General features: G+C 47.3%; 1 protein-coding gene across 1 annotated transcript in view; it reads left to right on the top strand.

The window, feature by feature from the left end:
* Positions 1-679: 679 nt before the first annotated feature.
* The window catches only part of ABHD2 (abhydrolase domain containing 2, acylglycerol lipase), a 38,850-nt gene continuing 32,643 nt past the window's right edge, over positions 680-6,886 (top strand). The window contains exon 1 of the mRNA XM_082290612.1: positions 680-752. The gene's annotated coding sequence lies outside the window, so the exon portion shown is untranslated. The remainder of the gene's footprint in view (positions 753-6,886) is intronic.

The following is a 6,886-nucleotide window of genomic DNA, read 5'->3' as shown; positions in this document are numbered from 1 at the left end:
TCGCTGCTGCTGGCACAGCCCAAGGGTGCTCCCAGTGTTTCCCACACAGAGGTGGCCTGTGGGCCCATGGTAAACAAACCCAGCACGTCGAAGGCCCAGACACCATTTTTAACATACTGTTTCCAAACGACGCAGTATCATGTAACCAGCATCCAACACCAGGTACACTACACGGCTTATGGGCAGCCTGGAGCTGGTTTTTGACCCTCAGGACCACCGAACCCCGTGTCACTAAGAAGTAACCACGTCCTTCAGCTGGAGCCGCTCCCCGGACTGCCTCCCCCCCGTCACGGGTGGTATCTCCGGCGGCGTGAAGCGGACTGAAAATGAAGCTGAGGCGGAGGCTGAAGCCGCAGCTGCCCGCACCCCTCGGACCCCGCTGCTCCCTCAGGCCCCGCTCTGTCATGGCCGCAGCACCGCGGACCCCGCCGGCGCCGACAGCCCCGCCCCCAGCCCGCCGCCGCCAATCACCGTCCTCTGCCTGACTGACAGGTGCCCGAGCCACTGGAACCGCGGCGTCCCACCCTCCGCTCCTCCGCCAGCCAATGGAGCCCGCGCATCCGTGACGGCGAGCCCCGCCCACGGCTCTCCTCCTGGCCAATCGACGCGCGGATCTGGGCGGAAGCGGCGCGGCGGTGGCCAATGGGACGGCGAGGGCGGCCGCTAAAGGGCAGCGGGCGGCGGGGCCGCGGCAGACGGGCGGGAGCGGCGGCGGGAGCTCTCCGGGGCGGCGCGCCCGGCCGGGGCCGCAGGTGAGGTGGGGGCACCCGGGAGCCCCTTCCCGCAGGGCTCAGGGGACGGCCGGGCCTCCTTCCCGTTCTTCCCGGCAGGCCTGCGGGGCTGCCCCGCGGCCGGGTCTGTCCCTACCCAGCCGTGCACTGCCTGCACGCCCGGCCCCGCGTGTTTGTTGCTTGGGGGGGAGATGGGGATGTCCCTCGGTGGGGCTGTGGCGGTGAGTGTTCCGTCCCCTCGCTGTTCTCCCCGGTGTTGGAAGCTCTGGGAGGTGGCGGTGCGGTGACAGCCGCCCGTTTGGCTCTCTGGGGGTGCGAGGCTGTGCAGGGCACGAGCTGGGGTGGGAGCAGCACATCCCTGTGCTCGCAGGGAGGGAAGCCCGACGTGGATGCGGTCGAGAGCTGAGTGCGGACCAGAGGATGGTCCCTGCGTGAGTTAGAGGCAGGTGGGCTGTGCCCCTTGTCAGGTCACACTGCTCCCGCTAAACGAGGCTCTTCCCTGGTGCTCACGCTCCAAGGTCCTGACCCTGCTGGGAGCAGCTTGCATCAGCTTCAGACTCCCTTTTGGTGCCTGCTGTGTACCTGCTTGTTACCCTGTATGATGGGATTCTGCCCCATCCTGCACCTTCAGGTGTAACTCGTGATCTCTAGCACAGGATGTGTAGATGTATCTATCACAATTGATGAGTTACAGCTGCTGAGATATCACCTGATGCTAGTGTGCTTGCAGAGGTATGTCAGGAGCAGCTTTATTCATGCAGTTATGGCTGGAGGGATTGCATTCTGTACTTGCATTCTCATGTAGGTTCTCTCAGAGAATTCACAGCAGCTTTCTCTTATTGTTGATGAAAAACTATCACTGGTCTGACAAGTATTAAAGATTCCTGTCTGCCTCTTAGATTGCTGTTTGACTTTCACAGTACTGGTGCATCCTTCTGTAGCAAGTCTTCCTGGCTTATTAGTCAGCTAACTGGTACAGGGTGTTCATCTTACATGCCTTATTTATCAATTGTTATCATGCTCAGCCACGTTCATAATATTGCTTAGGTTGACATGTTTTAGTCCCTGCTGATACGGTGTCTGTATGGTGAACACTCAGTCCAGTTGTTTGCATTTGTGGTATCTCATTTTTAGACTTTCTTTGATAATATGTATTTCCTCTGCAGGGAGTTTTGTTATTGAGTGCTAGTCTTTAGTTGCTCTCTTATCTTTCCTGTGTCACCTTCTCTGTGAGGTGCTTGTTTAGTTCTCATATCACAAGAGAAGTTTCAATAGCTTCTCTTGTCTCTTCTTAGATCAGTGGACATGCAGCCATTCTTCTTATTCTACACATTGCTTATTTGGGTCTCAAAGTCAAGAGTAAGAACAGGAAGGCTATGAAAAGAGAAATAAAAGCTAATGTTTGAGTTCTTCTGTTCTCCTGTCTTATTCTTAAAAATAGCTGCTTTTGAATGGGAGGTCCTCTATGTTACTGAGTGAATTAGCTGCACAAAATATGAGGTTGACCTAAGATTGTGCCAGACTGTAATTTTTTTTAGGTGTGGAAAAGATGTGGAGCTTGTGGATAAAGCCTTCTATCTTGCAGAACTGTTTCTGAAGAAGTTAAACTTAAAAATTAATGCGTTCTTCTCTTCCTGTAAAAGCTGTATTTTTTTTATTCAGGAAGTGAATAGCGGCTTAAACTCTTAGTGTTTCATAAAGCTGCTTTATTAAACTTGTCATGTGAAAACTCAGAGATTAACACATTGAAGCAGTTGTTCTGGGATGTGGCACTGGGAAGAAAAGATGGCAAAATAACTCCTTTTGACCTTGACACAGGCATATGAAGACATTACCTGAGTCTACTAAGTTCCAACTATACTCCAGATGGGATTTGATGTAGGATTAGGAAATGGTGGGTTTAGAGCAGTGAAATGCCTGGGTGCCACTGGGTTCACATTGCCCTGTTACTCACCTTTCTTCTTCCATATCTCTTGCTGCTTCAGCTCTGGCAGCACCAGAACTTGGATTAAGCTAACCAAGAACAGGATTTTTTTAGTCTCTGGTAGGTAGGTAAGTGCTGGGTTCTTGGGTGCTTGTAATTCCTACTGAAAGGTGCAAAGACCAGCCTGAAACTGGTTACTTGAACTTTTCAGCAAAAGCCTAAACAATTGGAGTTTGCCAGGACTTTGGAGTCTTCATCTACACTTCTGAGTTTCTCTGGAAGAGTGTTTCAGGATGTGTTACAGCTCCAAATTGCTGTTCTTAATGTGCTTAATAGATCAATTGATCTGTGTAAGTATTTGCCCTTTTTCTGCCTAAATATCTTGCAAAGTTTAAGCTTATATGCAGTTAAATGTCTGATCAAACTCAGCTGATTAATTTCAATTGATTTAATTTCAGTGTGCAAGGGCATGTTGTCCTTCTTGTGGGGAAGCAAAGTCCCACTTGCCCAGCATATGTGGGTGGCAGTGATAGTACCCTGTGGGGCAGCTATCGAAGCCTTTCCTGGCTCTAGGAAGGCTTCTACACCCAAAGGCTTCTACACCCAAAGGCTTATCTTTCCTTCAGCTCTCTCAGTTGACTTAATAATAAAGATTGTCTCTGTCTGCCTGCCAGCCTTACTCTGCCAATATCAGACAGCAGTAATTGAAAATGCTTTGCAAAGCAGTTCAGTACAAACCAGGTGCTTGAAATGTCATTGTGCCTGTGCTTTGTTAGAGGTAATGGCAGTGGAAGGCAGTGCCAGATGTGGCAGAGAACAGATTTTTATCTATATCTCTAGACTGACCAAGAAGTGCAGTTGCCTATCAATCTGCTGTTGAGAAATGCTTTCATTTCTTCTTATCGTGGGTTCAGTCTGGCTAAAATAAATGACATTGACAACTTCCTCTGCTAATATGGGTTGAGCCCCTGCAAACACCAAACTTTTCTGAAATGTGTCATGTATTATTTGCTAGTAACTGAGCTACAGCCTTATTCAGGGCACTGAGTACTCAAAAAGTATAGTACAGGCTCCTCATAGGAAGAGACAAGTGACTGACTGCTACTGAGAGGCTCACTGTTGAGTGGCTTGCCCTGCTTCTAAACTTACCTCAAAGCATCCTCAAAGATGCTTTTGTATAGAGCTGCAGGTTCCAGAAGGGTTGTGCAGAGAGGGTTCAAGCCTGGCTCTCCCTTATCTGGAACACACAGTTCTGTGAAGTGTTGGTTGAGCATATGTGAATGTGAAAGGCTGTACTAAGTGAAATAAGCATGTGCACAGTCATCTACAGTGGACCTCCTCGTAAGAGGTAAGGACAAAATGTCCTAAAACGTGTGCCTGTAATACTCCTAGCCTGCCACTCTGATTCAGCAGCAGAGAGGGCAATGTAGCCCTTAAGACACTGAGCTGCTGGTGACTGCTGTAATGCTGCAAAACCGCTCTTTTAGTTGCATTCTGGGAGAACCTGAGTATTCATCAGTGGTAGTAGCTGTGTGTTGGTCAGCCCCTGTCTCTTTGTGTGTAGTTCTTCTGTCCTGAATCGTTTTTGCTTCGTTTTCAATGTATTTGCATGAATTACATTACTCCTTCTCTAGTGTGAGCCTTCTGCCTGTCTTGGACAGGCTGTGAGAGAATGACTCTGCAAATCTTCTGCTCCCCTGTGGAGAGGAGCTGCTCGTCAGGGGAATAAAGTAAGCAAGATCTTTAAAGACCTCAGTGAAATGGCACCTCACTTTTTCATCCTGTTCAAGTACAGGTGTTTTCAGACTGCTTGAACTGACCATTCTTGAATAAAGTTCTTACCTGTGTTGTGCCTTGTTATAGGTGGTCTTCCCCTGCTGTGCAGCTCATCTGGTGTGGAGCACATTCCCCACTTACTCAACCCTGTAGCTGAGTAAACAGCTGTGATGTGCTTGGACTTTGAGCTGTTCCTCCAGTGTGTTCAGCTGAGCTCTGTGGCAGTGCGGAAATGGAGGGGTTGCAGTCAGAGGATAAATGAGGCTTTAACAATATGATGCTTCAAAATATAATGAAGGAATAGAGCAGACTTCCTTGAGGAGGGTTGGTCTATAATGCAGTTTTTATTAGCTCACTTAGCTCTCTGTGGCTTGATTCCAATAGCACTCCCTCATCTACTAAGCGTGGTTTGTTGGGTTCTCTACAGTCTGTTTATTCCATTTCTTCCCTTGAGCTTTATGCTGCTCACTGACAGAGTTATGTGGTAGGCAAAGGACACCTGCTAATGCTGTAGGACTGTGTGAAGGTGTTACCCAATATTTCTCTCTGTACCTAAAAGTTAGCTTGACCTCTTCTACAAGGACCTGAAGCTTTACCCTGTAGTTACATAAGGTAGTGGTTAGGGAGACAGTCCCAAGTCCCTGCACCTTATCTTAAAGGAAAGGCTCATGTTATTTAAGCAAACGTAATTATTTGATTACTGCAGTTAATCGATTTCTGTGAAGTCAGAGTCTGGTCCTGTTCTTAGTTTAATCATGTTCATGAGGTGTGTGCAATAAAAGCTAGTGCAGGGGGTTTTTCAATCCATTTGAGACAAACAGGAACCAGATAAGGTGATGTAATAAGGAGTTTACATAGCAACCTTAGGTCATATGTAAAAGCTGCCTCTCCTGCAGTAGAACTATTTCTGATCACTTAAAACGATATTGTTGGGAAACAAAGGCAGTTCCTGTAGTTGGAAGGAAGTTAAATTCAAGGCTCATTTGACTGTAAATTAACCTTTTTGGAGAAGTGAGAATGCTAGAGAGCCTTTGGCCCTGTTTGCTCTAGATTTATTCTTGGGTGCTTTTTTAAGCAACCTGCCTTGTGATGTACACCCAGCCCTCTGAGGTGCTTGATTTCTGCTCTGAAGGAGTAGAACTCCTCAAGAGCAAAGTAAAAAGCTCTAGTTCAAGGCACCTGTCTTTGACTGTGTTGATGGCTCCTTGTGCTGTGAACTTTATCCCTGTAACCTCACAGTACCTCTAAATTTAGTATGAGCCAAGTATTGTAACTCATGAAAAGGTCAAATTCCAGTGAAGGCACCAGCCAAGAATTTTTTTTGGAACAGGGTGTAAACAATACTTGCTTGTTTCTGTACTTGCCAACCAGCCAAATCCTGGCTTGGGTATGGCCCTGGCACAGGGAGGGATTTGCACTGAGGACTTCAATATGCTGTCCAAATATTGTTCTTTGAAGCATCCTGGTGATGGGGCATGTCAGTGTGCCCTCTTTACTGGGAGATAAAATCTGTCACATGTTGGACAACAAACCCATGGTGGCTTTGCCAGGCTCCTGAGGACTGCACTTTATCTCTCATGTCCACGTCTAACCCTAAACTTAAGTGCCTTAAGTGCTCAGCTAATTCTTCATTATACCCTCTGTGCTTTGAGGTCTGACACTTAGCTGGCTCTTTTAAATGGCCAAAAGTACTTAGTGATGCATCAAGATGGCAGCGTTTCCTTCTGATGTGTCCTCTGAGCCACACTGAATGTAATTGGGAGGTTTTGCTCCAGGTGAGCTTGGGCTGGGTAGATGCCAGTCTCGAGATAAGTGGTGTTATGACTTGCCTTTGTGCTTAAGCTGATGAGGCAGAGTATTGGTGTGGCCCTAAAATACTCATATCTATGTCATTTTCAGGGAACAAAGCAGTTTAGACTTAACACTTTGCCATAAAAACAAAGGCATTTTTTTACACAAGTGCTGGGTAAGAGGATATGGAACTGCGCAATAAAGCTTGAGGCTTTCTTCATGATTCCTCTTGCACAGGTTCTGTACTTGTGTGGCTTGTCCTCCAGTGCTTAGTCTGGCAGCCTTTCCCTTGAGGACACGTGCTTCAGAGCCTTTCCCAAGTGTATTCATCTTCATCTAGATGGTCTCTAAACATCACCCTCTGCATTTAAACCATTGGAAGCTCAGCAGTGAAACACTTCCGTGCACTTCCTGGAGTGAGATTTGAATAATCTTCTGGCATAAAACTTGTCTTTGTTAAAAAAAGCTATGCAGTGCTCTGACTTTTTGCCCTTTCCTTAATAAAGTTCCTTTCTCCATAACATGGTTCTAAATATCTTACCTGATAGTGATGGTGTATCTTTCAGAAAAGTCATTAGCTTTGGCTGATATTAAAGATGATTCATTTCCTGGAAACATTCCATAAAGAACTGACTTCAGCCTTCCTCCTTCAAAGAGGTTGGAA

The sequence above is a fragment of the Coloeus monedula genome (assembly GCF_965178545.1).
Source record: "Coloeus monedula genome assembly, chromosome: 14".
NCBI lineage: Eukaryota > Metazoa > Chordata > Aves > Passeriformes > Corvidae > Coloeus > Coloeus monedula.
The sequence above is the reverse complement of the archived record's forward strand: the minus strand, read 5'-3'. Positions and strand labels throughout refer to the sequence as shown.